The following is a 27945-nucleotide window of genomic DNA, read 5'->3' as shown; positions in this document are numbered from 1 at the left end:
TAGTGTGGCTGAACGAGCGGTGTACTACTGTTCCCAGCAGACACAGAACAGTACACAGAATGCTATATAGTGTGGCTGAACGAGCGGTGTACTACTGTTCCCAGCAGACACAGAACAGTACACAGAATGCTATATAGTGTGGCTGAACGAGCGGTGTACTACTGTTCCCAGCAGACACAGAACAGTGAACAGAATGCTATATAGTGTGGCTGAGCGAGCGGTGTACCACTATTCCCAGCAGACACAGAACAGTGAACAGAATGCTATATAGTGTGGCTGAGCGAGCGGTGTACCACTATTCCCAGCAGACACAGAACAGTGAACAGAATGCTATATAGTGTGGATGAGCGAGCGGTGTACCACTATTCCCAGCAGACACAGAACAGTAAACAGAATGCTATATAGTGTGGCTGAGCGAGCGGTGTACCACTATTCCCAGCAGACACAGAACAGTGAACAGAATGCTATATAGTGTGGCTGAGCGAGCGGTGTACCACTATTCCCAGCAGACACAGAACAGTGAACAGAATGCTATATAGTGTGGCTGAGCGAGCGGTGTACCACTATTCCCAGCAGACACAGAACAGTGAACAGAATGCTATATAGTGTGGCTGAGCGAGCGGTGTACCACTATTCCCAGCAGACACAGAACAGTGAACAGAATGCTATATAGTGTGGCTGAGCGAGCGGTGTACCACTATTCCCAGCAGACACAGAACAGTAAACAGAATGCTATATAGTGTGGCTGAGCGAGCGGTGTACCACTATTCCCAGCAGACACAGAACAGTGAACAGAATGCTATATAGTGTGGCTGAGCGAGCGGTGTACCACTATTCCCAGCAGACACAGAACAGTGAACAGAATGCTATATAGTGTGGCTGAGCGAGCGGTGTACCACTATTCCCAGCAGACACAGAACAGTGAACAGAATGCTATATAGTGTGGATGAGCGAGCGGTGTACCACTATTCCCAGCAGACACAGAACAGTAAACAGAATGCTATATAGTGTGGCTGAGCGAGCGGTGTACCACTATTCCCAGCAGACACAGAACAGTGAACAGAATGCTATATAGTGTGGCTGAGCGAGCGGTGTACCACTATTCCCAGCAGACACAGAACAGTGAACAGAATGCTATATAGTGTGGCTGAGCGAGCGGTGTACTACTGTTCCCAGCAGACACAGAACAGTACACAGAATGCTATATAGTGTGGCTGAACGAGCGGTGTACTACTGTTCCCAGCAGACACAGAACAGTACACAGAATGCTATATAGTGTGGCTGAACGAGCGGTGTACCACTATTCCAAGCAGACACAGAACAGTGAACAGAATGCTATATAGTGTGGCTGAGCGAGCGGTGTACCACTATTCCCAGCAGACACAGAGTGGCAGTAAACAGAATGCTATATAGTGTGGCTGAGCGAGGTACACAGAGTGGCAGTAAACAGAATGCTATATAGTGTGGCTGTGCAAGCGGTGTACTACTATTCCCAGCAGACACAGAGTGGCAGTAAACAGAATGCTATATAGTGTGGCTGAGCGAGGTACACAGAGTGGCAGTAAACAGAATGCTGAGCGAGCGGTGTACTACTATTCCCAGCAGCGACACACAATGACTGGGGGGGACCCTGGCTAGCGTGGCTGGAGCGCGAACTACCCTGCCTGCCTACCCAAAGCTAAACCCACAGACAAATGGCGGAGATATGACGTGGTTCGGGTATTTATTTACCCGAACCACGTGACAGTTCGGCCAATCAGAGCGCGTTCGGGTCCGAACCACGTGACCCGTTCGGCCAATCACAGCGCTAGCCGAACGTTCGGGGAACGTTCGGTCATGCGCTCTTAGTTCGGCCATATGGCCGAACGGTTTGGCCGAGCACCGTCAGGTGTTCGGCCGAACTCGAACATCACCCGAACAGGGTGATGTTCTGCAGAACCCGAACAGTGGCGAACACTGTTCGCCCAACACTACCTCTCATTGGTGTTAAGGGCGGCTGACGTCATTCCTGGTGGGAGGGGACGACTCCTCTCCGAGTACTCTCCGTGAGGGGAGAGAGCGGCTTCCTATACGCGGACGTCATGTCCGTGCGTGCGTCCCAGCGTGGCTCTGTATTAGGTGGGGCCTCGGATTGGCTGATCCTCACAGGATATCAGCACTGGAGGTAATATTTAAACAGCGCTGCACGCCGTCCTTGATTGGGTTTCCTTTTGCAGCACCTGCCTCCTGCCGTTGGAAAGTAAGTCCACTTGCTTGATATATTTTATATTTATCAGGTCAGTCTCTGTCGATACCTTAAATGTGGGCATTCGTTTTTATGTCATTTGTATGGCGTTTTTTGGTCATTTGTGCTGAGTATGCTCTTGCATGCAGCCTTGTTTTTCACCGTCCTTGTTGTGTTATATGCCTTGGTTTTTTCCGTGGGGATGCCTGTGTTTGCAGATATGCACCAGGCTACAGAATTCTATGCTTTGCACACATATATATATATATGTGGGGTTTTCTTCTTGTCTGGTGCATGTGTGTATATATGGGTTTCTATGGATGCTTATGGGTGGGACATCCTGGGGGGACAATAGTATTTAGTTTTACACTCTGCAGGGTACCCCCTCTATTGTTTTATGGGGGACATATGTTTGGGTATCCCCGGATTATAGGGATTCTCTTTGGATTGCCCTGTGGGAGATGGTTAGCTATGCTACATGCCTTGACACTGTTTGCCATTTTTTTGATAGGCTGTTTTTGTACCTGTGAATTTTTAGGTTGTGTGCGTCTGGTGAGTTCAGACGCCCCCCAATACATGGCTTCTTTTTCTTGACCGGTCTTCCTTGTTGGTTTGGCTACGCAGGTTTGCTGACTCTCTTTTTTTGTTATGTTGTTGTTTTTTCATGTTTACCACTCAAATCTTTGGCTTAGTAAAGCCTTACACACTATATATTTCTTGTTTTCATCTTGGAAATAATGTGTGAACAAGAGGACTGATATTTACTAGTCCTTAGGAGGTGGTTCACATCCTACTCTCCTCTACTATTCTCCTTTGGATTTTGGTCTTTTCTATATATCTTCTCCAATTCAAACACATTCAATCTCTGGTTTGATCCTTCACTTAGCCTTTTTCTGGGGTTATTTTGACATGTAGGTTCTTGGATTGAACCTGGTGTACATGCCATATACCCTACTTGGTATTGGGTTCTTTTCGTTGCGACAATTTCTTTGTCGCATCTCTGATGGAATTATATGAACTTGATTTTAATATGCTGTTATATATTGTTTTTATTTATAGAGCTGGGTATTACGGCCTGATGAAGGGCATACTTTACTCTACATAAAAAGCCCGAAACGAACATGTGTCGTTGCCTTGAAGTTTATACCCGCAAAGCTATAACCATTAACTGATTTAAAATTAATTTATTGTACTCCCAAGATCTACCATTGTGATATTGAAGAACCATGTTTTTGGATGTTTTTTACTCGTGTGAATAAAGTTTTTTCAGAGATTTTTTCTGTTGCCTTTTTGAGATTGCACTAGTTGCTATAGTCCTTTTAAAGATATTTAAACAAGTGTTACGGGGCAAGGTGGACTGCCCTGAAAAAGGACTGTGTTTTGATCCTTTACACATTTAAAGGACAGTATCCTGAATTTCTCTTCTAACCCAACTAACTACCGCCAGGAACAAGTGTACACCATTCATTTTTACTCATCCTTCTTCATCTATGTTCTGCACAGATCTATGAAATACGCTAAAACCACGGTTTGCTTCTCCAGCCACTCTCATCTTTAAAAGACAACTGAAGTGAGAGGGATATGGAGGCTGCCATTTTTATTTCCATTAAAGCAATACCAGTTGCCGGCCTATCCTGATGATTCTCTGCCTCTAATACCGTAAAGCCCCATTCACACTGCACACGTTTCCGCCCGCATTTCGGGAACGCATGCAGGAGGCCGATACGCACGACATCAGACAGTGCATAGACTGCACTGTCTGATGTTCACACTACATGCGTTCCGGACCTGTGCGGTCCGGGAACGCATGCTGCACGCATTTTTCCAAAAACGCACGGCTGACCCATTCACTTTTAGTGAATGGAATCAGCCACGCAACGCATACAAACGCGGATGGAGTGCGTTCGTATGCGCTGCGTTCCGAATGCACGGTCGTTTGCGTTCGTAATGTGAACGGGGCCTTACTTAAAGGACAACTGAAGTGAGAAGACTATGGAGGCTGCCATATTTTTTCCTTTTAAACAATACCAGTTGCCTGGCAGGCCTGCTGATCTGTTGGGCTGCAGTAGTGTTTGAATAACACCATAAAAAAGAATGCAGATAAACTGGTCAGATGTGACAATAGTTAGGGATGGTCATAGTCAGCCAACTTCGCTATGCTGGAACTACGCGTAGTTTTCCGCAATTATGCTTCACAAACTACGGCTATGAAATCAGAAACTTCGCTATGTTTGCATTTCGTAGACTACGCATTAAAATACGGAGGCTTTGCGTAGTGCGAAGCGTAGTTTATGCGGACGCTTAAAGGGAACCTTAACTGAGAGGGATATGGATGCTTCCTTTTAAACAATACCAGTTGCCTGGCTATCCTGATCTCTTTGGCTGTAGTAGTGGTTGAATGACACACCTGAAACAAGCATGCAGCTAATCCAGTCTGACTTCAGTCAGAGCAACTGATCTGCATGCTTGTTGAGGGGCTGTGGCTAAAAGTATTAGAGACACAGAATCAGCAGGAGAGTCAGGCAACTGGTATTATTTCAAAAGGAAAAATCCATATCCTTCTCAGTTTAGGTTCCCTTTATGCCCTTATGCGGAAAAAATTCTGCAATAATCCGCTAACTATGCACATGGGTGAACTAATATATGCATACATTCCACCTTCCAATGCGGAATTGTATACGTATAGAAGGGCAATACTGTTTCTGCGCATGCGCAATGATCTGTATAGACGCAGTTACCACATGCGTAGTTGACTTTGCAATACATACGTCAACTACGCGTAGCGGGCGAAGCTTCGCATAGCGGTACTACGACTATGCGGAAATACGTACGCAAAGTTTTTAAACTTCGTCTATGAACTACGTTGCGTACTTGTGGACTACGACGCGTAGATTCGCACTGGCGTAGTTTACGAGCAACCGTGACAATAATGTCAGAAACACCTAATCTGCTGCATGCTTGTTCAGGGTCTATGGCTGAGGGTCCTTCTCTTTCTTGGATTTCATTCCATCCCTCTCAAGGGTTGTACAATGGCCTTAATTCACTAAGCGTATCTCCTGTCTTTAATAACTCTTCTAGAGTTATCACCATGGTGATAAGGCATGTAGTATTCTGGAAACATTTTACCTCAGGCAAACCTAAAGTTAACTCTTCTGTCTTTAAGTTAACTCTTCAATCCTTAAAATAACTCCAGAGTTAAAGACAGGCTGTTTATTAACTGCGTGTGAAAATAACTACAGAGGAGGCCTCAATTCACTAAGATCATGCAGGAGATAATAAGGCAAGAGATAACTTACCTCCACACAGTGAGAGAGTTATTTTATCTCTTCATTCCATAAGTTACCTCTTCTGTAGTTAATTTACCTCCTCTGTAGTTAATTTACCTCCTCTGTAGTTACGTTACCTCCTCTGTAGTTATTTTCACACGCAGTTAATGAACAGCCTGTCTTTAACTTTGGAGTTATTTTAAGGATTAAAGAGTTAACTTAAAGACAGAAGAGTTAACTTTAGGTTTGCCTGAGGTAAAATGTTTCCTGAATACTACATGCCTTATCACCATGGTAACAACTCTAGAAGAGTTATTAAAGACAGGAGATAAGCTTAGTGAATTGAGGTCAATGGCCTCAATTCACTAAGATCATGCTAGAGATAATAAAGCAAGAGAAAACTTACCTCCACACGTGAGAGAGTTATCTTACCTCTTCATTCCTTAAGTTACCTCTCCTGTAGTTAATTTACCTCCTCTGTAGTTAATTTACCTCCTCTGTAGTTAATTTACCTCCTCTGTAGTTATTTTCACACGCAGCTAATTAACAGCCTGTCTTTAACTCTGGAGTTATTTTAAGGATTGGAGAGTTAATTTAAAGACAGAAGAGTTAACTTTAGGCCAGGGGCGTAACTAGAAATCACTGGGCCCCCCTGCAAAACTTTGGATGGGGCCCCCCCTTCACCCTCCTCAACCCCCCCCCCCCCCCCAAAAAAAAATCCCTTTAAAGGAAATCTGAGATAAAATAAGCGTATAGATTTATACTTACCTGGGGCTTTCTCCAGCCCCATGTAGTCTGTCTGCTTGATTGCTGCCCTCCTGCAGTGGAGTCCACGATCCAGCCCAGTTGCACTCCACTGTGCCTGCACAGTCCTGGATACACATGCACCCACGATCACTCTGTACAAGCACAATTACAGGTTTAGTGGCCTGCACATGTGCAGATTGCTCCTGGCAGTGTGAGCACAATTGGGGGACATACACAGCCGTGACCACGCATGCGCAGTGGAGTGCGACTGGGCTAGTCTGGTAATTTACTGCTAGAAAACAGAGTGGCCCAGGAGGACAGCAATCAAGCAGACAGACTACAGGGGGCTGAGGAAGCCCCAGGTAAGTATAAATCTATACATCTATAAATCTATTACAGGTACACTTTGAAAGATGCCAGAGCCTAAGTGTCCTGCTAAAATGATGGCTACCTGCATGTGTGTGCAGTAGTGGTGCTCAAATACCCCTTTTTAAAATTCGAGTTTGGTCGAATTCGAATAGTAAATTATTCGAGGTCAGTCGAATATTCGAGTCGAATAAATTTTACTATTCGATTCGACCTCGGACTTCGAGCTCACTATTCGAGTCGGTATTCGAGCTCATTATTCGAGCTGACTATTCGAATAGGCCTTAAATAGCTTCCCAACACTTGTTTTGAGGGTGAATGATGCAAGAAACATATTTTTTTCCAAGTAACAACAGCAAGTGATTATGTGGGGATGCTCCTTTAAAAAAAAAAGGTGAAAAGAGAAGTTGTGTCCAGAATTTTGTTCAGTACTGTATATACTTCTTCTTCTTCTTCTTCTTTATCTTCTATATCTTCTTCTTCTTCTTCTATATCTTCTTCTTCTTCTTCTTCTTCTTCTTCATCTTCTTCTTCTTCTTCTTCTTCTTCTTCTTCATCTTCTTCATCTTCTTCTTCATCTTCTTCATCTTCTTCATCTTCATCTTCTTCATCTTCTTCTTCATCTTCTTCATCTTCTTCATCTTCATCTTCTTCATCTTCTTCTTCATCTTCTTCATCTTCATCTTCTTCATCTTCTTCTTCATCTTCTTCATCTTCATCTTCTTCATCTTCTTCTTCATCTTCTTCATCTTCATCTTCTTCATCTTCTTCTTCTTCTTCTTCATCTTCATCTTCTTCATCTTCTTCATCTTCATCTTCTTCATCTTCTTCTTCATCTTCTTCATCTTCTTCTTCTTCATCTTCTTCTATATCGTCTTCTTCTTCACTTATTTCTCTTTTCATTTTTTTTTTTAAAGAAATGCAGCTATTTTTGAGCGTAACAACAAATAGCTGGTGGCGCACGCATGTTGGAAGCGCCATTGTATGTGCTCCCTGGCAGTGGAAACACACAGACAGCAGGAGGTAAATTCAGCAGCAGGAGGAGGAGGATGAGTGTGTGGCAGCATGCAGTCAATGAGGCAGGCAGCGTGACATAATAGCCCTGGTACCTAGCGGTGATGCCAGGGCTGTAAATAAACACAACAGGAGGTCCCAGACAGCGGTCGTGCAGCCCACATTGTGTCCAATACACAACTGGGACAACACAGTTTTCAACCCGGGCACCTCAGAAAAATTAAACCTTTTTTTGTAATGGTTTTGTAGTTTTGGTTTTACAACCAATTACACAGATATATAGCTATTTTTTGACGTAATAGCTGGTGGCAGAGTGGCAGCAGAAGGTAAATCTGTGTACCCTGGCGGTGGGAAACACAGACAGACAGCAGCAGCAGCAGGAGGAGGAATGGAGGAGTAATTATGTGAGCAGCTATTGTTTGACGTAATAGCTGGTGGCAGTGTGGCAGCAGAAGGTAATTCTGTGTACCCTGGCAGTGGGAAACACAGACAGAAAGCAGCAGCAGGAGGAATGGAGGAGTAGTGTGAGTGTGGCAGCAGGTAGGCAGCGTGACATAATAGCCCTGGTACCTAGCGGTGATACCAGGCCGTAAATAAACACAACAGGAGGTCCCAGACAGCGGTCGTGCAGCCCACATTGTGTCCAATACACAACTGGGACAACACAGTTTTCAACCCGGGCACCTCAGAAAAATTAAACCTTTTTTTGTAATGGTTTTGTAGTTTTGGTTTTACAACCAATTACACAGATATATAGCTATTGTTTGACGTAATAGCTGGTGGCAGAGTGGCAGCAGAAGGTAAATCTGTGTACCCTGGCGGTGGGAAACACAGACAGACAGCAGCAGCAGCAGGAGGAGGAATGGAGGAGTAATTATGTGAGCAGCTATTGTTTGACGTAATAGCTGGTGGCAGTGTGGCAGCAGAAGGTAATTCTGTGTACCCTGGCAGTGGGAAACACAGACAGACAGCAGCAGCAGGAGGAATGGAGGAGTAGTGTGAGTGTGGCAGCAGGTAGGCAGCGTGACATAATAGCCCTGGTACCTAGCGGTGATACCAGGGCCGTAAATAAACACAACAGGAGGTCCCAGACAGCGGTCGTGCAGCCCACATTGTGTCCAATACACAACTGGGACAACACAGTTTTCAACCCGGGCACCTCAGAAAAATTAAACCTTTTTTTTTTTTAATGGTTTGTTTGGTTTTGGTTTTGCAACCAATATAGCTATTGTTTGACGTAATAGCTGGTGGCAGAGTGGCAGCAGAAGAAGGTAATTCTGTGTACCCTGGCAGTGGGAAACACAGACAGACAGCAGAAGGGCAGTACACAGCAGCCCACTGTAGGTGTAAAATGTGTGGCTGCAGGCGACATAATAGTCAAAGTGAACCAGGCTGGCTTAGTGAGCAGGAGCCAGGAGGTGGTAAAGGGTGGTAAGGCACATTAACGATGGTTCCGGCAGCCAGTTCATGTCCCCCTCTCGCCGACAACAGGGGCCAGGAACTCGCCTTCCACCCACGCCTGGTTCATCTTCAGAAACGTCAGTCTGTCCACAGACTTGTGAGACAGACGTGAGCGTTTCTCGGTGACCACGCCACCAGCTGCACTGAAGCAGCGCTCGGACAGCACGCTGGAAGGGGGGCAGGACAGCACTTCCAGGGCGTACTGCGCTAGCTCGCTCCAGATCTCCATGCGCTTGACCCAATACTCCATGGGATCAACAGGGGCATCGCTGTCAAGCCCGCTGTACGACCCCATGTAGTCAGCCACCATGCGGGTCAGGCGCTGGCTGTGACCGGAGGAGGATGCTGCTGCATGCATCTCCTCTCTAGTCACTGCTGCCGGAGCCTCTACAGTCCTGTAGAGCTCGTGGCTGAGAGACAGCAGGTCTGTGGGGCGCTTGCTGCTGCTGGATGCAGGCACCTGCTGCTGCCTCTGTGCTGGCTGCTGGACAGTGGGGGTGGAAGGCTGGGGGAAGGCTTCCTCCAAGCGCTCAACAAGGGCCTGCTGCAAGCTCCTTATTTGTTGCGCTGGGTCTCCTCCTGCAGGCGGCAGGAACTGGCTCAACTTCCCCTTGAGGCGTGGGTCCAACATCATGCTGATCCAGATGTCCTCCCTCTGCTTCATCTGGATCACCCTGGGGTCCCTGCGCAGGCACGTCAGCATGTGCGCTGCCATTGGGAAGAGGCGGGCCACGTCTGCTGGCACATCGACGTCAGTGCTGTCCTCATCCTCCTCCTCTGCCGCCTCATCCTCTCTCCACCCCCGCACCAACTCAGCTGCGCTGTGCTGATCCCCCTCATCAGCAGCCAGGTCAGGGACCTCCACCAAGTCCTCCTCCTCCTCCCCCTCAGAGGTGGACTGCGCAGCTGGTTGCCGCTCCTGCTGGTCCAAGGCTGCCGCTCCCTGTTCCAGCAAACCATCGAGGGCCCTGTTCAGCAGAGAAACCAGGGGCACCCACTCGCAGACCATAGCATGGTCCCTGCTCACCATGTTTGTGGCCTGCAGGAAGGGAGCCAGCACTAAGCACACCTGCTGCATGTGCCTCCAGTCATCATCGGGGACGATGGACGGGATGTTGCTGGTCTTGTCCCTTCTCTGAGCTGCGGAAACAGTGGCCAGGGCAAGGTACTGTTTGACAGCGTGCCTCTGTTCAACCAGACGCTCCAACATCGCCAGGGTGGAGTTCCAGCGAGTCGGAACGTCAAGGATCAGCCGATGGCGTGGCAGATCCAGCTCCTTTTGCACGTCTTCCAGGCTCGCACAGGCTGCAGCCGAGCGCCGGAAGTGACGCACAACATTCCTTGCCGTTTCCAGCAGTTCGCCCATCCCCTGGTAGGTGCGCAGGAACTTCTGCACCACCAGGTTCAGCACGTGGGCAAGACAGGGGATGTGGGTCAGGTTTCCCCTGTCTATGGCAGCAACCAGATTGGCCCCATTGTCGGACACCACCTCTCCGACTCTGAGGCCTCTGGGGGTCAGCCAAATCCTCTCCTGCTTCTGGAGTTTGGCCAACACGTGGGCTGCCGTCAGCTTGGTCTTGCCAAGGCTGACCAAGTGCAGCAGCGCTTGGCAGTGGCGGGCCTTCACGCTGCTGCTGAGGCGGGGGGTTTGGCCAGGTGTGGCGGAGGATGGCAGAGGATCGGAGGAACCCGCTGCAGTTCCCCTGACCCTGCGGGGTGGCACCACCCACTGTGTTGCTGCTGCTGCTGCTGTGCCCGCTGCTGCTCTCCCATCCTCACCCCCTTCCACCAAGCTGACCCAGTGGACAGTGAAGGACAGGTAGCGGCCTGTCCCGAAGCGGCTGCTCCAGGAGTCCATGGTGACGTGGACCCTTTCACCAACCGCGTGCTCCAGCCCTCGCTGCACATTGGCCATCACAAAGCGGTGCAGTGCAGGAATGGCCTTGCGGGCGAAGAAGTGTCTGCTGGGGAGCTGCCAGTCTGGGGCTGCACAAGCAAGCAGCGCCCGCATGTCGCTCCCCTCCTGCACGAGCGTGTACGGCAGGAGTTGGGAGCACATGGCCCGTGCCAGCAAGCCGTTCAGCTGCCGCACGCGACGGCTGCTGGGAGGCAGAGCCCTAACCACCCCCTGGAAGGACTCGCTCAAAAGGCTCTGGCGTGGCCTTTTGCTGACACGGGAATCAGCAGACACAGCGGAGGAGGCCACTGAGGACTGGCTGCCAGAACAGGCCTCAGTGTCGGCGGCAGGAGTTGCAGAGGGGGGAGGAGCAGTGCGTTTCCGCACTCCTGCTGGTGCTGCTGGAGGAGCAGGAGGGTGGGTGGCTGCTGTTGCTGCTGCTGCTGCTGAAGGCTGTGCAGTGATGGGTGTGGTGCCACTGCCAGCACCAGATGCCTTCAGCCTCTGGAACTCCTCATGCTGGTGGAAATGTTTAGCCGCAAGGTGGTTGATGAGCGAGCTGGTGCTGAACTTTAAGGGGTCTGCACCTCTGCTCAACTTCCGCTGACAGTGGTTGCAAGTGGCGTACTTGCTGTACACAGTGGGCATGGTGAAAAAGCGCCAGATTGGTGACAGAAACATCCCCCTACGGCATGGAAGCGCTGCTGCCTGTCTCCCTGTGGTGGTTGGGGGGGGGGCTTGGGTGCGGCTGGTGGTGGTACTGGCTGATGCTGCTGCTGCTGCTGCTGAGCCTGAGACACCAGCAGGCTGTGGGACGCTGCCAATGCTTGCAATGATGCGCCTCCTTGCAAGGCCCACAAGCGCATCCTCCTCCTCCTCCGAGCTGCTGAGGACGACATCCCCTGGAGGTGGTGGCACCCAGTCTCTGTCTGTCACCGGGTCATCACCATCATCCTCCCCCTCCTGAAACATGTCCTGCTGGGATGATGACCCCCCAAACTCCTCTCCTGATGCATGGATGGGCTGCTTGACTGTCGCCACAGTCTTGCTGTCCAATCCCTCATCCCCCAAAGTGCCCATCAGCATCTCCTCCTCAAAATCGCCAACAACAGCAGACAATTGACTCATCATGCCTGGGGTCAAAAGAGTGCTGAATGACAGGTCGGCGACTGACGGTGAACTGGCCTCCTCCCCAGACCCTGCTGGGCGGCTGCTGCGAACAGGGGTGGTGGTGGTGGTGGTGAGGGTGGAGGCCTCGGATGCAGAGCTGATGGCGGGCTGCTCATCCTCCGTCATGAGTTGCACCACAGTGTCTGCATCCTTTTCCTCAATGGGACGTTTCCGACCCGGCTGGAGGAAAATCGGAGCAGGTGCTACACGCTGCTGCTGCTGTGTCTCTGCAGCGTGAGTTGCAGATGCTCCTGCTGGGCGGCGCCCAAGGCGTCCACGGCCAGTGGCTATGGGAGGAATGTTAGCCACTGACGCTGCTGCTGCTGCTGCGGAACTGTGCATGGTGGCGCGCCCGCGGCCGCGGCTTGCCACAATGCTGCTCCCTCTCCTCCTGATTCCCTTGCTGCCCTTCCCCTTGCCCAAACCGCGCTGGCTGCCACTTCCAGACATCTTCAATGTTTTGGGCGTATAGACAAAAGTTTTTTAAAAGGGCGGGTGAAAAGTGGGGTACTTTAATGGAGTGGGTTGGTTGGTGAGGTGACTGAGTGAGTGTCCCCTAGTACAGTAAGTAAGTAGTAACAGTCAGGAAGTACAACTAGCAGTTACAATAATCAGTAGTAATCACAAGTAAATTTAGTGTGTGTACACTCAGACAGTGAGTGCACGCACGCAGGAGCTAGTAGCCTATGAACACAGTGACTGAGTGTCCTAGACTCCTAGTACAGTAAGAGTAAGTAGTAACAGTAAGTAGAACTAACTAATTACAATAATCAATCAGCGATCAGAAGGAAATAGAGTGTGGGTGGTGTGTGTACACTCAGACAGTGAGTGCACGCACGCAGGAGCTAGTAGCCTATGAACACAGTGACTGAGTGTCCTAGACTCCTAGTACAGTAAGAGTAAGTAGTAACAGTAAGTAGAACTAACTAATTACGATAATCAATCAGCGATCAGAAGGAAATAGAGTGTGGGTGGTGTGTGTACACTCAGACAGTGAGTGCACGCACGCAGGAGCTAGTAGCCTATGAACACAGTGACTGAGTGTCCTAGACTCCTAGTACAGTAAGAGTAAGTAATAACAGTAAGTAGAACTAACTAATTACAATAATCAATCAGCGATCAGAAGGAAATGGAGTGTGGGTGTGTGTACACTCAGACAGTGAGTGCACGCATGCAGGAGCTAGTAGCCTATGAACACAGTGACTGAGAGTCCTAGACTCCTAGTACAGTAAGAGTAAGTAGTAACAGTAAGTAGAACTAACTAATTACAATAATCAATCAGCGATCAGAAGGAAATGGAGTGTGGGTGTGTGTACACTCAGACAGTGAGTGCACGCACGCACGCAGGAGCTAGTAGCCTATGAACACAGTGACTGAGTGTCCTAGACTCCTAGTACAGTAAGAGTAAGTAATAACAGTAAGTAGAACTAACTAATTACAATAATCAATCAGCGATCAGAAGGAAATGGAGTGTGGGTGTGTGTACACTCAGACAGTGAGTGCACGCACGCAGGAGCTAGTAGCCTATGAACACAGTGACTGAGTGTCCTAGACTCCTAGTACAGTAAGAGTAAGTAGTAACACCAGTAAGTAGAACTAACTAATTACAATAATCAATCAGCGATCAGAAGGAAATGGAGTGTGGGTGTGTGTACACTCAGACAGTGAGTGCACGCACGCACGCAGGAGCTAGTAGCCTATGAACACAGTGACTGAGTGTCCTAGACTCCTAGTACAGTAAGAGTAAGTAATAACAGTAAGTAGAACTAACTAATTACAATAATCAATCAGCGATCAGAAGGAAATGGAGTGTGGGTGTGTGTACACTCAGACAGTGAGTGCACGCACGCAGGAGCTAGTAGCCTATGTATGAACACAGTGACTGAGTGTCCTAGACTCCTAGTACAGTAAGAGTAAGTAGTAACAGTAAGTAGAACTAACTAATTACAATAATCAATCAGCGATCAGAAGGAAATGGAGTGTGGGTGTGTGTACACTCAGACAGTGAGTGCACGCAGGAGCTAGTAGCCTATGAACACAGTGACTGAGTGTCCTAGACTCCTAGTACAGTAAGAGTAAGTAATAACAGTAAGTAGAACTAACTAATTACAATAATCAATCAGCGATCAGAAGGAAATGGAGTGTGGGTGTGTGTACACTCAGACAGTGAGTGCACGCACGCACGCAGGAGCTAGTAGCCTATGAACACAGTGACTGAGTGTCCTAGACTCCTAGTACAGTAAGAGTAAGTAGTAACACCAGTAAGTAGAACTAACTAATTACAATAATCAATCAGCGATCAGAAGGAAATGGAGTGTGGGTGTGTGTACACTCAGACAGTGAGTGCACGCAGGCAGGAGCTAGTAGCCTATGAACACAGTGACTGAGTGTCCTAGACTCCTAGTACAGTAAGAGTAAGTAATAACAGTAAGTAGAACTAACTAATTACAATAATCAATCAGCGATCAGAAGGAAATGGAGTGTGGGTGTGTGTACACTCAGACAGTGAGTGCACGCACGCACGCAGGAGCTAGTAGCCTATGAACACAGTGACTGAGTGTCCTAGACTCCTAGTACAGTAAGAGTAAGTAGTAACACCAGTAAGTAGAACTAACTAATTACAATAATCAATCAGCGATCAGAAGGAAATGGAGTGTGGGTGTGTGTACACTCAGACAGTGAGTGCACGCAGGCAGGAGCTAGTAGCCTATGAACACAGTGACTGAGTGTCCTAGACTCCTAGTACAGTAAGAGTAAGTAGTAACAGTAAGTAGAACTAACTAATTACAATAATCAATCAGCGATCAGAAGGAAATGGAGTGTGGGTGTGTGTACACTCAGACAGTGAGTGCACGCACGCACGCAGGAGCTAGTAGCCTATGAACACAGTGACTGAGTGTCCTAGACTCCTAGTACAGTAAGAGTAAGTAATAACAGTAAGTAGAACTAACTAATTACAATAATCAATCAGCGATCAGAAGGAAATGGAGTGTGGGTGTGTGTACACTCAGACAGTGAGTGCACGCACGCAGGAGCTAGTAGCCTATGAACACAGTGACTGAGTGTCCTAGACTCCTAGTACAGTAAGAGTAAGTAGTAACACCAGTAAGTAGAACTAACTAATTACAATAATCAATCAGCGATCAGAAGGAAATGGAGTGTGGGTGTGTGTACACTCAGACAGTGAGTGCACGCAGGCAGGAGCTAGTAGCCTATGAACACAGTGACTGAGTGTCCTAGACTCCTAGTACAGTAAGAGTAAGTAAGTAGTAACAGTAAGTAGAACTAACTAATTACAATAATCAATCAGCGATCAGAAGGAAATAGAGTGTGTGTTGTGTGTGTACACTCAGACAGTGAGTGCGCACACGCAGGAGCTAGTAGCCTATATGAACAGTGACAGTGAGTGTCCCTACGGGTACAGTAAGAGTAAGTAAGTAGTAAGTAAGTACAACTAACAATAATCAATCAGTAATCAGAAGGAAATAGAGTGTGTGTACACACAGACAGTGAGTGAGTGCACACACGCAGGAGCTAGCTAGTAGCCTATAAACAGTGACAGTCAGTAAGTGTCCTACTCCTAGTACAGTATAACTACAATACTATTAGTAAAGGACAGCAGAAATACTGGTATAGATGAGAGAAATAAACAGAGGACAGCTGCCCACAGAGGCAAGGCCCCCCTGAGGCCTAAACCTGTAAGCTTGCAGCAGCTGCCTGCAGTTCTCTAATGTAACACACAAGCCACTAACTAAAATACAATGTCTATCTAACTAACAACAATATAGGTGTATATGGCAGGTGTAGGTGAGCAAAAACGCTAGGTAAATGACCACAATAGAGCACTTGCTAAGCCAAAGCACAAAGGAGCAACTCTCTCTCTGTACAAGTCTCAGGCAAGCATGGAAAAACCTAACATGGCGGCCGCTATTTATAAGGTAGGGGCTGGCCAGGGTCCCCCTCTGTGATTGGCTGCCGTCAGAGGGCCTGGGAGCCCTCTGATTGGCTCTAAGGACATCAATCTGGGCTATGACGCTATTCGAGCTCGGTACCGAGCTCGAATAGCGCCGGTTCGCTCGAATAGCTCGAATAGTGAATGGGCTATTCGAGTGTACTCGGATAGCCCATTCGAATAGCTACAGCTATTCGGAGCTCGAATACCGAGCTCGAATAGCTGAAAAAGAGCTCGAATATTCGAGCTACTCGAATATTCGAGCTCTGCTGAGCACCACTAGTGTGCAGATGTCCTCATCTTAAACATTCCTCCCATTTACCACCACCCCCCTTCATTTGTATGAAAAAGACCATGTTAGTTTGTGTGAGTCACCTAAGTCGCACACTAATGAGCATGCGCAGGCCTCATGGTACGCCTCCTTGACTACGCTTCTATGGCCTGGAACATTCTGCATATGAGGCTTGTGAAGGCACGTTAAGAGCATTACCAGCCACTGAAATGCGTTCAACAAGGCTTGCCACCGGGCCTGCGCATGTGCGGTAGTGTGCAACGTAGGTGTCTCATTCAAACGGAGGGGGGCAGGGGTATGAGGGAGAAGCGGTAAGGATGAGCGTATCTGTATATACACATTGAATGTAGTGGCTGTGCACACACACACACAAAACACTCTCACACACAACACCACACACACAAACACCCCCCGACACACACCACAACCCCCCCCCCCCTTACACACACACACACACACACGCACAGGAAACACACACACACAGCCCCCTCCCCCCCACACACACAAACAAGAAACACACACCACCAATACACACAGCCACCCTTACACACATACACACACACACACACACACACACACACACACACACACACACACACATACACAGCCCCCCTTAGACAAATACACACACACAGCCCCCCCTTACACATATACACACACACACAGCCCCCCTTACACAAATACACACACACACAGCCCCCTTACACAAATACACACACACACACACAGCCCCCTTACACACACACACAGCCCCCCTTACACACACACACACAGCCCCCTTACACAAATACACACACACACACAGCCCCCCTTACACACACACACACACACACCCCCCCCCCACACACACACACAGCCCCCTTACACAAATACACACACACACACAGCCCCCTTACACACACACACACACACACACACACACACACACAGCCCCCCTTACACACACACACACACACACACACACACACACACACACACACACACACACACACACACACACACACACACACACACACACACACACCCCTTACACAAATACACACACACACACAGCCCCCTTACACACACACACACACACACACACACACACACACACACACAGCCCCCCTTACACACACACACACAGCCCCCCTTTCACATATACACACACACACAGCCCCCCTTACACAAATGCACACACACAGCCCCCTTACACAAATACACACACACACACACACAGCCCCCTTACACACATACACACACACAGCCCCCCTTACACACACACACACACACACACACACACACACACACACACACACACACACACACAGCCCCCCTTACACACACACACACACACACACGCACACACACACACACAGCCCCCCTTACACACACACACACACACACACACACAGCCCCCCTTACACACACACACACAGCCCCCCTTACACAAACACACACACAGCCCCCCTTACACACTCACACACGCACACAGCCCCCCTTACACAAATACATACACACACACAACCCCCCCTTACATACACACACACACAGCCTCCCTTACACAAATACACAAACACAGCCCCCCCTTACACACACACAGCCCCCCTTACACAAATACATACACACACACACAGCCCCCCTTACACAAATACACACACACATCCCTCCCTTACACACACACACACACACACACACACACACACACACACACACACACACACACACACACACACACACACACGCACACAGCCCCCCTTACACAAATACATACACACACACAGCCCCCCCCCCCCCCCTTACACACATACACTGCCCCCCTTACACAAATACACACACACACACACACACGCGTAATATACTCACACAGATACATACAGTATGATCCAGGAAGCACCCATCTTTCTGCAGGCAGCCTGTGTGAGCCCTCTGTCTCAGTCTTCCCTTTCATCTCAGGCACAGACAGGCAGGCACGCTGTCGTAATCTGGTGGTCTTCTTCCTTCACAGGACGGAACCACCACGTGCATGAGGGGGCGGAGCAGTGAATGAAAGAAACACTGCCCGAAGTCTGCAGGACTTGATGTCCGCTGTGTCCTAGTGCCCACCCCCTGCCCTGCGGCTGGTACACAGCGAGCTGAAGTTACAGTGACAGGTGCCCGCTTGTGTGTTAGTTACAGGAGCAGACGGCCCCTCCACCCGGCCCCCCCCACGTGATCCCCTCTACCCGGGCCCTTCTGCGATTGAAGGGCTTGCAGGCCCTATTGTTACGCCCCTGCTTTAGGCTTGCCTGAGGTAAAATGTTTCCTGAATACTACATGCCTTATCACCATGGTAACAACTCTAGAAGAGTTATTAAAGACAGGAGATAAGCTTAGTGAATTGAGGCCAATGTCTCTTATATAAACTCTAGCTCCTCCTCAAGCCCACTATCCACCGGTGTATCTTAAAGCAGTGTTCCCCAACCCTGTCCTCAAGGCCCACCAACAGTGCATGTTTTGTGGAAATCCACAGAGGTAGTTAATCAGCTCTGCTGACACTAATTACCTCACCTGTGCATGTTTGTGATTTTCTGCAAAACACGTACTTTTGGTGGGCCACGAGGACAGGGTTTAGGAGCTCTGTCTTAAAGGACTCCCGAGGGCAGAAAAAAATGCAGTTTTACTTACTTGGGCCTCGTGAGTCCTAATTTTCCCTAATCTACCCATGCATACCCACTATCTAAGGTAGCAAGCAAGTTAGGATATTAAATTAGGATATTAGTACCAGTTCTCTGCAGAAGATACACTTATTTCTCAGCTAAAGACTTCTACACCTGACTACCTCATGTTCCTGACTATCTTTCTGCTGCATCTTTGTGTCCTCTCGCTTCCTAAAACTTAACATGAGTAAAACAGAACTGATTATTTTCCCACTATAATCTTAGTCATCCTCACTGATGTGGCAATAAATATCAATAACATCCCAGTAACCTCTGAAGCACAGTGATTTATTTTTAATAGTATTTTTTTTTTCGTTTTGTTTTTTTGAACTCAGCTTTATATCACTGCTACCAGACTGGACACAAAGGCTTCATCGAAGAGCTCCTTATGTCTGGCTATAAATTTGCATCATTGTCCGTTTGAAATAGGAATATGTTTCGTTATATATTTCAAGGTTTACTTAAAATAGTTATTTGATTGCACAATGTATATTTAGTTGCCACTTGCCACAGTACATTTAAACTCATACATAGGTGCCTCTCATACAATACAACCGCACCCCACAGAAATTATATTACCCATGTAGGCAGATTTCACCAAACCAACCAACCTGGCACTCACACCGTTCAAAACATTCACATGCATCCACATCATCCACATGCATTCCATCCTAACATTCCTGTCAAATCGTACCGCATTATCCTACCCCTGCTAACAGTTTCTTCGAAGTTCCTTTTATATCCTTCAACCATCTATCATAGACCTCCCCTTCGTCATGCACCGCCCCACCTGACTCCAAGTTCTTTTACTTCTCTACACTCCTCGTTCTCCTCCAGACCTAGTATTGCTTCGGCCGGAAAGGATCTTTGTGTCCTTCTTAAAGGGAAGGTTCAGGCTTAGGGGAAAAAAATCAAAATCCACTTACCTGGGGCCTGCGCAGTACAGCCCGGAGGACGTCCGATGACGTCATCGCACCCACGTGAAACGCAGATTGGAGCGCAGAAGAAGCCCGGCCTGGCCAAGTCGGGTCGGCCACCGGAGACCAACGGGAGCCTGCGGAGCGGCGCCGAGGGCACATCCTGCCTGCCAACATTATGGTACTTTTTCAATTGTAAAATGTGCAAAAGTTCTTTTAAAGAGAAGATGAAAATGATCTCCTAGGAGATAACTCATTAGTAAAAGTTAATTGAATTTGGGCCAGTGTCCGTATTAGTTACCATCACTTTTATGTTGTACACCACATCTGTATTGGGCGCTACCAAACATGACGTAAATCATTAATAATGATGTAATCAGACTTTGCAAGCCTTTGCAAACATGTATTTTTCACATTACTCCTTATTTTAATTATTCCCTGTACTGGTATTGTCTGTTTTATGAAAGCCTTTGAGCAAATAAAATGACAGTGATACTGTCAGGTATAACCACTGCACCCCCTAACCAATGCTGCTGCCCAGGCATTGCCAGTTGACCACTATTAACTGCATACATTTTTTTAGTTAATTAAACTCCACAGATTAAAAAAAGCCCCATTTAAATATGGCTGAATGCTCCTACAGCAGACCATCTCTAAAGATATGATTTTTTAATTTCATCTAGGCAATGAGTATATAAAGCTTAAAGACTTGCTGCTACCCCTTTGTTCAGTTACATCACTCGACTATTTAATAACATTGTCTTATTTGCTGTAATTCCCTATATTTTAGTGTATTTTATTTTACTCAAGTTACTCCCACAGGGCTTTATTTTCCTTTTAATTAAGGCCCAATTTTACTTTCTCTATTAATGTTTTGGGATGGAGGGGGGGGGGGGGGAGGATTCCACTGGGTAGGTCACCACTGAGAAGGAAGAATGAACCGTACAGATACATAACAGTCCCACTTGCGACACTCCATTTGGCACAGAGCCGAGTAGACTAGTTCGGTGTCTGTTCCGCTCAGTTTTCTTGACTCACATCAACACACCTTGTCCTGATGTCAGTATGGCACTACTATGATATAACTTCAAAACTGTACGTGCAACAGGACATGGCTGTGTGGTTTTGAGCTGAGGGAGAATAAGGCATATGGGATCAGAAGACTACTGTGCTATAAAAGGTTAATATAAAACTGGGGCTAGTGCTCCCCTGTGCAATCCGCATGGCTGGAGCTGGTGGATCATGCCACTGCTGGGAGCACATGGCTTTACTGAAGAAAGATGGCCCTGTGGGGAAAATGGTAATACTACGAGGCTGAAGGGGGGAGGTTGTGTGAAACTGTACAATATAAATACTGTACATATCTATATGAGTATATATATATATATATAAATTTTTTTCCAGTATAGTCACGGTTATCTGGAACTCAACTGACCAGCAGTCTCAACCAACCAGAACAAATAGCTGGCAGTACTCACAGTGGTGAGGACCAACTTCTTAGGTTGTTTGTGGCCTCTTCTGTGCTAAACTCCTTCGGGACCGCCTAACCCCGAATGGCGGCGCGTCCACGGCTCTATTATTCCTCCGCAATACATAAATACGTCATCTTGTGAGGAACGAGATTTGTCAGGAGCTTTTGCTCGTACGAAGGGTGAGCTCCCATCATTTTACGCAGCGGGCCCCAGAGATCAGCCTGCCAGCCAATGATCAGCCCTGTCAGGCTGTTTTATGAAGGTAATTATTTATTTAAGTATTTATATAGTGCTGACATCTTACACAGCTCTTATACAGAGTATTGCCTTGTCACTTAACTGTCCCTCAGAGGGGCTCACAATCTAATCCCTACTATAGGCATATGTCTATGTATTTATTGTGTAGAGTTTGTTTCGTAGCCTAGGCCAGTTTAGGGGGAAGCCAATTAACTGTGTGTTTTTTTCTTAACAACATTTTCTTTTTTTTTTATTAAAATAATAAAATATAAAAATAGCAGCAAGAATCAAGTACCACCAAAAGAAAGCTCTATTTGTGAGAAGAAAAGGAGGTGAAATTAATTTGGGTGATAAATTATACGGCCGAGCAATAAACAATTAAAATTGTGACGTGCCGAATTGTAAACAATGGCCTGGTCACTAGGGGGTATAATCCTCTGGGGCTCAAGTGGTTAATGACTGGGTTCCGCCAAGGTTAAGATATTTCCAATTACTGCATTTTAACATTGAAGATAGAGTTCATGGTATATATACAGTATATGTGAGTGAGGTATATTATTGTCTATATAGTTTTAGCTAGGCCTATTTTTAACATTTAGTCTCAAGCAACTAGAAAGCTCACTTATCTGACATCAGCCGATCCCCGTTGGTGCTGGTTTACTGAGACTCTGCTGTATACTGTATATGAAAAGATATGCATTTGTCCGAGAGTAAAAGGCACAGTAAACAACTTATTTCCTATGTAGGTCACTGAGCTTCTTACCCTCAGCCTTTTGTCTCCTTGGTCTCATTGTGGGAGATTGTCAGGTTTTCGTTAATTTTTTTAAAACAATGAAGGAAATTATTAGAATCTCATTTTAAGAGATGCACTTGTTCAAAACCTGTTGGTAAGAGGTTCAGAGCTATCGGATTACTAATACATACTGAAAGTGACAGGTACATAGGAAAAAAGTAATTTATAGTGCATTTTCTCTGCAACAAATGTACATCTTATATGCATGTGTACACATGTATTCTACATTTAAAAAATGTTAGCAATCCTAGTCCTTGATTTTTGTATAAAAATAGCTAAACACTGGATATGAGCTGGTATAACATAGGAGCGCCTAACCAGTAACAGAGTGACCACTGTGGTTTCTACTTTGAACATTTTCAGGATATTGCATAATAGTTCAGCCACTGAGCATCGCTTAGCAACGAGGAAGGAATAGTTGTACTTACAGGGGAACCACAGTAGTGTCTGAGTAAATATTAACAGACAACTATCCTGAAAGACTGAGAACATATCTAAAATACATACATATAAATCTAAGATATACATATAAATGTACATCTAATCCAGAGAAAAATGAACTATAAATTAAATTTTTCCTACGTGGTTGTCACAATATTTCAGGTTTTGGACTAGTGCATCTCCTAGTGGGGGATTCTTAGTTTTTTCTTTATTTACAAAAGCACTTACTGATTTGACCTTCCTCCGTTTGACTGCCACAATAGTATGCAAAGTAGAGAGACTGGCAAACATCTTGGTATAGATTCTTTATAGGGAGTGTTTTTGTGAAGAATAAAGGTATAAAAGGTAATAGTGAGAATCCCCCATTAGGAGATGACTAATCAAAAGCTGTCGGCCTCTTAGAACTGTTCCACGAGGTGTTTACTAGGTCACTAACCTGAAATTGAAAATAAGCATTTATTTTTCATCAAACGATTAAACATTATATTTAATATTTCAAATCATTTTTAAATTCATATACTTATTAGTATGTGTCCTATATTTCCTATGAATGTTTCTGTACATTAGTGTACATTAGACACCACAGCATAAATGGTATCTTGCTTATACATACAAGACTACCTCCACATGCATACATTACATATCAGCTCAGTTACGTCTTGTGCACAATTTCACTTCCATTCTCATAAGCACAGAGCTGCATTACTGAAACAGGAAGTCATTCAGCTGGGAAATTCCAGCAAAGGTGAACAAGTGGCTTTTCAAAGTTGTACCTAGTTATGCACATTCCTAAAGTATTTCCAGAAAATCATCACCTCCAAGCTCACATGATTTGGTACATGTTTTACTTTTTCTAGTATAGAGACATTTCCTGTTGTTTATTGAAGTCTTGAAGTTCAACTGAACCCAACATCAAAGTGAACCAGAGGTAAAAATAAACTGTTGAGATAAACAATTGTATTTATCCTCCTACTTCTAAAAATGACTTTTTGATATTTAATGTTTAAGTAGAATTAATATTTAGTTGTCTCTGCTAAGTGGCAGCCTATTAAGTGTCTCAGGGTTAAAATATGCAACGTACTGACCTTTTTTTTTTTTTTTTAATCTTCCCTGCCCTCAAAAGTTGTTTTCTGCCAGGGAAACCTTTATGGCTGTAATTTGCTTATCAGTGATGTCTACTATATTCCAGGAGAGAAGCTGTCACTTCCATACCTAAATATTAACTCAACTCTTTCAGGCAACAAAATAAAACTACTAAAACAGCCTGGTTATTAATATGTTTTGCACGGTACATACACGTTTATCTCATCATGTCGCATATCACCTTGGGTACACTTTAAGGCCTCATTTCCACAGATGGCTGAACTGCCAGTTTGTTTAGCAGTTAAATAGCCCGGCTGCTGGCCACAAGCGCCATGCGACTGCAATTACATGCAGTCAGCGGAGTTTCAGCATTCGGTAACACCATGCCTCAGGTTTGCTCATATGCAACCACATGTGGGGGGCTGTCCACCGCCTGTTCCGAGTGCTAGCAAGCACCCAGCTGGTGGATGAGAGCAGCTGACAGGCAACAATTTCACCACCTTCAGCTGCTTGGAGAGAAAAGGCCTAAGAAAGGCAAATTCTGAAAGTAGTTGTGTTGATTAGTATACACTACATATTACCAGTGAAACAGAATTTTTTTTAGAAAAGATAAATAAGGAACATTCTGAGGTTCCGCTTGCCTGCAGCTGTGCACCTATCCATACAGGTTAAGAACCTCTCCTGCCTTCAGCTCCTTGTTACAAAATGAAAGTCTTGCAACTGCTTCTTATGCACAGATCCCACCTCCTTGTGCAGATACATGGGCCCTGATTCAGTTGACTTTGTTCATGAACTTCCTATCGGATCTTTTTTTAATCTTTTTCAATTAAGGATAGGCAAGCACAATTTCACAAGATGCGACACTCTTGTGTCTGAGGAGGGGCTGCCACAAAGAGGGTTACTTTACCTGGATGATATCTTTTTGCCATGGTGCTTCGCACTCCGACTCTTCCTGCTTCATGGCCGGAACTCCCGCTGTGAAACAGGAAGTGTCAGGAGGATACAGAACAGTATGGAGCACCACAGCCAGTGGATTTCCTCCAGGTAACTTAATCATCTCTGCAGTGGCCTCCTCCTCGGAGATGTGTGGGTATAGTGTTGTGTCTTGCAAAACTGTGCTCCCTCATCCTCATCATCATCTCCTCATCTACTAAATACTTTTTCAGTACCTATTTAGAAAGAAAGCACTAAAAATAAGTAAGAAAAGTAACATTTTGAACTACTTATTTTGAATACAATTTTCCTTGTCCCACTACCATTTTGTTAGCAATCATGTCTTGCCATGTTCTGCCTGCTGGTGGCAGTATTGACTTTGGCTATCATAGACTTCCACTGCCCACCAGCAGGTGGCTCTATCCTGACTGCCCTGGATTTGCCCTGTACTCCAGCGAGTGGCCTTTCACTCACCATTGGAAACCTACAGCTCCCTGGCTTGTCTATGTGTTGTTCCAAAAGCACTTTCAGCAGGATCACACACCACAAGCTGCATCCTGTTTGGTGCTAATGCACTGCCAATATAAAGATTGCCTTTCCTCCATCTAGTTGGCACAACTTTGTTTGGAGTCGAGTTTTGAGTCAAACCCGTTTCCTGACTGTTATCCCTGATCTGCTCTAGTACCTGATAACCTGTTACCATACTCTGCATTCCACCCTGACTTTGCTCTTGCCTGCTCCCTCCTGTACTATTGCTTGTTTGTATATACACTGTGTATATCTTTAGAAAGAAAGCTTCACTGGGGTTTCTGTGTGTGTGCTGTTTGTGTTAAATAAAGTTTACTCAGACAGCAAAGAATAAAAAGAAAAGAAAAGAGAACAGAACAGTGTGTGTTTCTGAGAGAAACCAAAGCATGGTGTCTGTGTGCAATTTATCCTCTGTCAGAGATCTGCTGTTAACTCACAAGATAAGATAAGAAAGCAGCACCAGGCTAGCTATCTCATCTCTTAAATCAAATGGCAACAGTTTATGGGCCCAGGAGAGAGGAAACAACCTGATGGAACAGGCTGCTTTTCAACCAAGATGAGAATTAGGAGCTGTGGGAGACAAAATTAGCATGCCGTCTGCGCTTGATGAATTTAAAAGAGAACATCCTACATGAATCTTCATATAACACAGACCCAGCTGAAGACAAAAATAAGAAGGAGGACGGCTTATGCTGTGCTAATTCAATCTCCCATCTCTTAAATTAAAACGGCACCAGTTTGTCATTATATTGTGGTTTCCCTGTACTTACCTTGTATGTAGTGATTGTGCATGTGGTTTGCATAGTATTTGCATGAAACTGTGGTATGCATGTTTTTGCACGATAGTGCCTCCGAATAAACACTATTGCACAGCATTCTGTCTTGGTCTCACTATTGATGCAAACACTCTCTGGTTTGCTGTCCAGTAATCATAACATTTCTGGTTAGACTTTTTTTTTACTGTAGGCAGGTGCACCATGGCACCACTGGTTCCTGCGAGGTCTGACCTGAGCTGATATAAATGTTACCGCTGAACATTTTCTGATAGTGAAGGGAAGTCAGCATGATGCGCCTTTCATTTGCTGCATGTTTGCTTCAAGTTTTCTGGACCCTCAGTCCGGAACACTCTTGATGATCGTGTCCATGCTGCTTCTCATGCACACGTACAGTTGTGCTGCACCCACACAACCACGGCTGGCCTCTGCAGTAGCACAGAGCCACTTGTGGACAAGAAACTCCCACCCCAGCTTACTGCAGTCATACTAATGCAGGCTTCTTCTTAGGTAATTTATATTTTCTTATTACCGCCTCGGGTAGTACACTTTAACCTCATACAGGTGGTCCCCTACTTACAAACAGGTTCCATTCTGGGAGGTGATTTGTAAGTTGAGTTGTGTTATATGTAGTGATGTGTGAATAAATGATTTAGATCCGGATAACTTACTTTTGGATTGGGACATTTAGGCTAAATAATTTTGTTGTTGTTGTTTTTAATGTGTTTTTCACTACTTACAACAGTTTAAAGAATACTGTAACATGTAATAGCAATAAAAATATGTAATAAAAACAGTACTGTATATGTTGTACCAGAAGACAACTTAGTTTGTATGTTTGTATGTATGAACCATAACTCCAATCGTTTGTAAGTAGGGGACGTACTGTACAGGAAATGACCTCACCTCCACCGACCTCATGCTTTATGGATACAGAAGGTTAGCAGCTGGTAATTATTTACAATGGCATTAGAGTGGTTAACAAGTGCCAGAGAGCATGGTCCTGCCAGTGTCAGCTTGCAAACAGCAACGCTCATGTAAATAGACCGGGAATTTCTTGGGTCAGAGTCCTTCATTTATGAGCATAGGCACCTTTGAGCTCCACATTTGCATATCATTTATTTCCCTCCTGTAAGGAAAGAACAGTCATAAATCAGCTGATATAGAGCATTAGTCTGTTAATTTGTATCTAGTAATTTATTGAGAATGAGTGGTGGCTAATAAAAAAAAATACACACACTACCAACACCTACACCACCCAACATAGCCGATGGGGAAAACCAGTTTCTACTACTTGGAGTAGTTGATCGAGGAAGTTTAAAGCACTAACTAATGTAAGAGTAAACAGAGGCGCCAGCAGGATAAAAGGTTCTAAAAGGCTTAATATCCCTCAGGAGGTGGTGGTGGACTCGCCTCCCCGAAGCAGACAAGTAACCGTCAGTTTTATGACAACAGGTTAATTAATATACCCCAAAACAAACAGTGCAACGCGTTTCACGGGTATGTTCCCGCTTCCTCAGGCAATAAACAGATAGGAGTAAAGACAGAGACAGATAGCGGTGTCCTTAGACCAATGTATATGTGTGCTGATGATTTTTGGTGTATAGTTATGTTAACATGAATAATGGGTAAACAATGCCTGGGGTTAGAGGTATATTGGGAGAGGGGGTGAGGGGCTGTGTGGGGATTGTTATAAGAGTA

The 27945-nt window shown here is 46.0% G+C and overlaps 1 protein-coding gene across 2 annotated transcripts in view; it reads right to left on the bottom strand.

The window, feature by feature from the left end:
* Positions 1 to 18353, bottom strand: part of LYN (LYN proto-oncogene, Src family tyrosine kinase) — a 218183-nt gene extending 199830 nt beyond the window's left edge. Inside the window, exon 1 of one of the 2 annotated variants that reach the window (XM_068237399.1) lies at positions 18247 to 18353. The gene's annotated coding sequence lies outside the window, so the exon portion shown is untranslated. Of the gene's footprint in view, positions 1 to 18234 lie in introns of both variants that reach the window. The other variant, XM_068237400.1, reaches the window with a different exon arrangement.
* Positions 18354 to 27945: the final 9592 nt, after the last annotated feature.

Source organism: Hyperolius riggenbachi, chromosome 5, assembly GCF_040937935.1.
Source record: "Hyperolius riggenbachi isolate aHypRig1 chromosome 5, aHypRig1.pri, whole genome shotgun sequence".
In the NCBI taxonomy this organism is placed as follows: domain Eukaryota; kingdom Metazoa; phylum Chordata; class Amphibia; order Anura; family Hyperoliidae; genus Hyperolius; species Hyperolius riggenbachi.
Note: the sequence above shows the minus strand (reverse complement) of the source record. Positions and strands in the feature narration are given on the sequence as shown.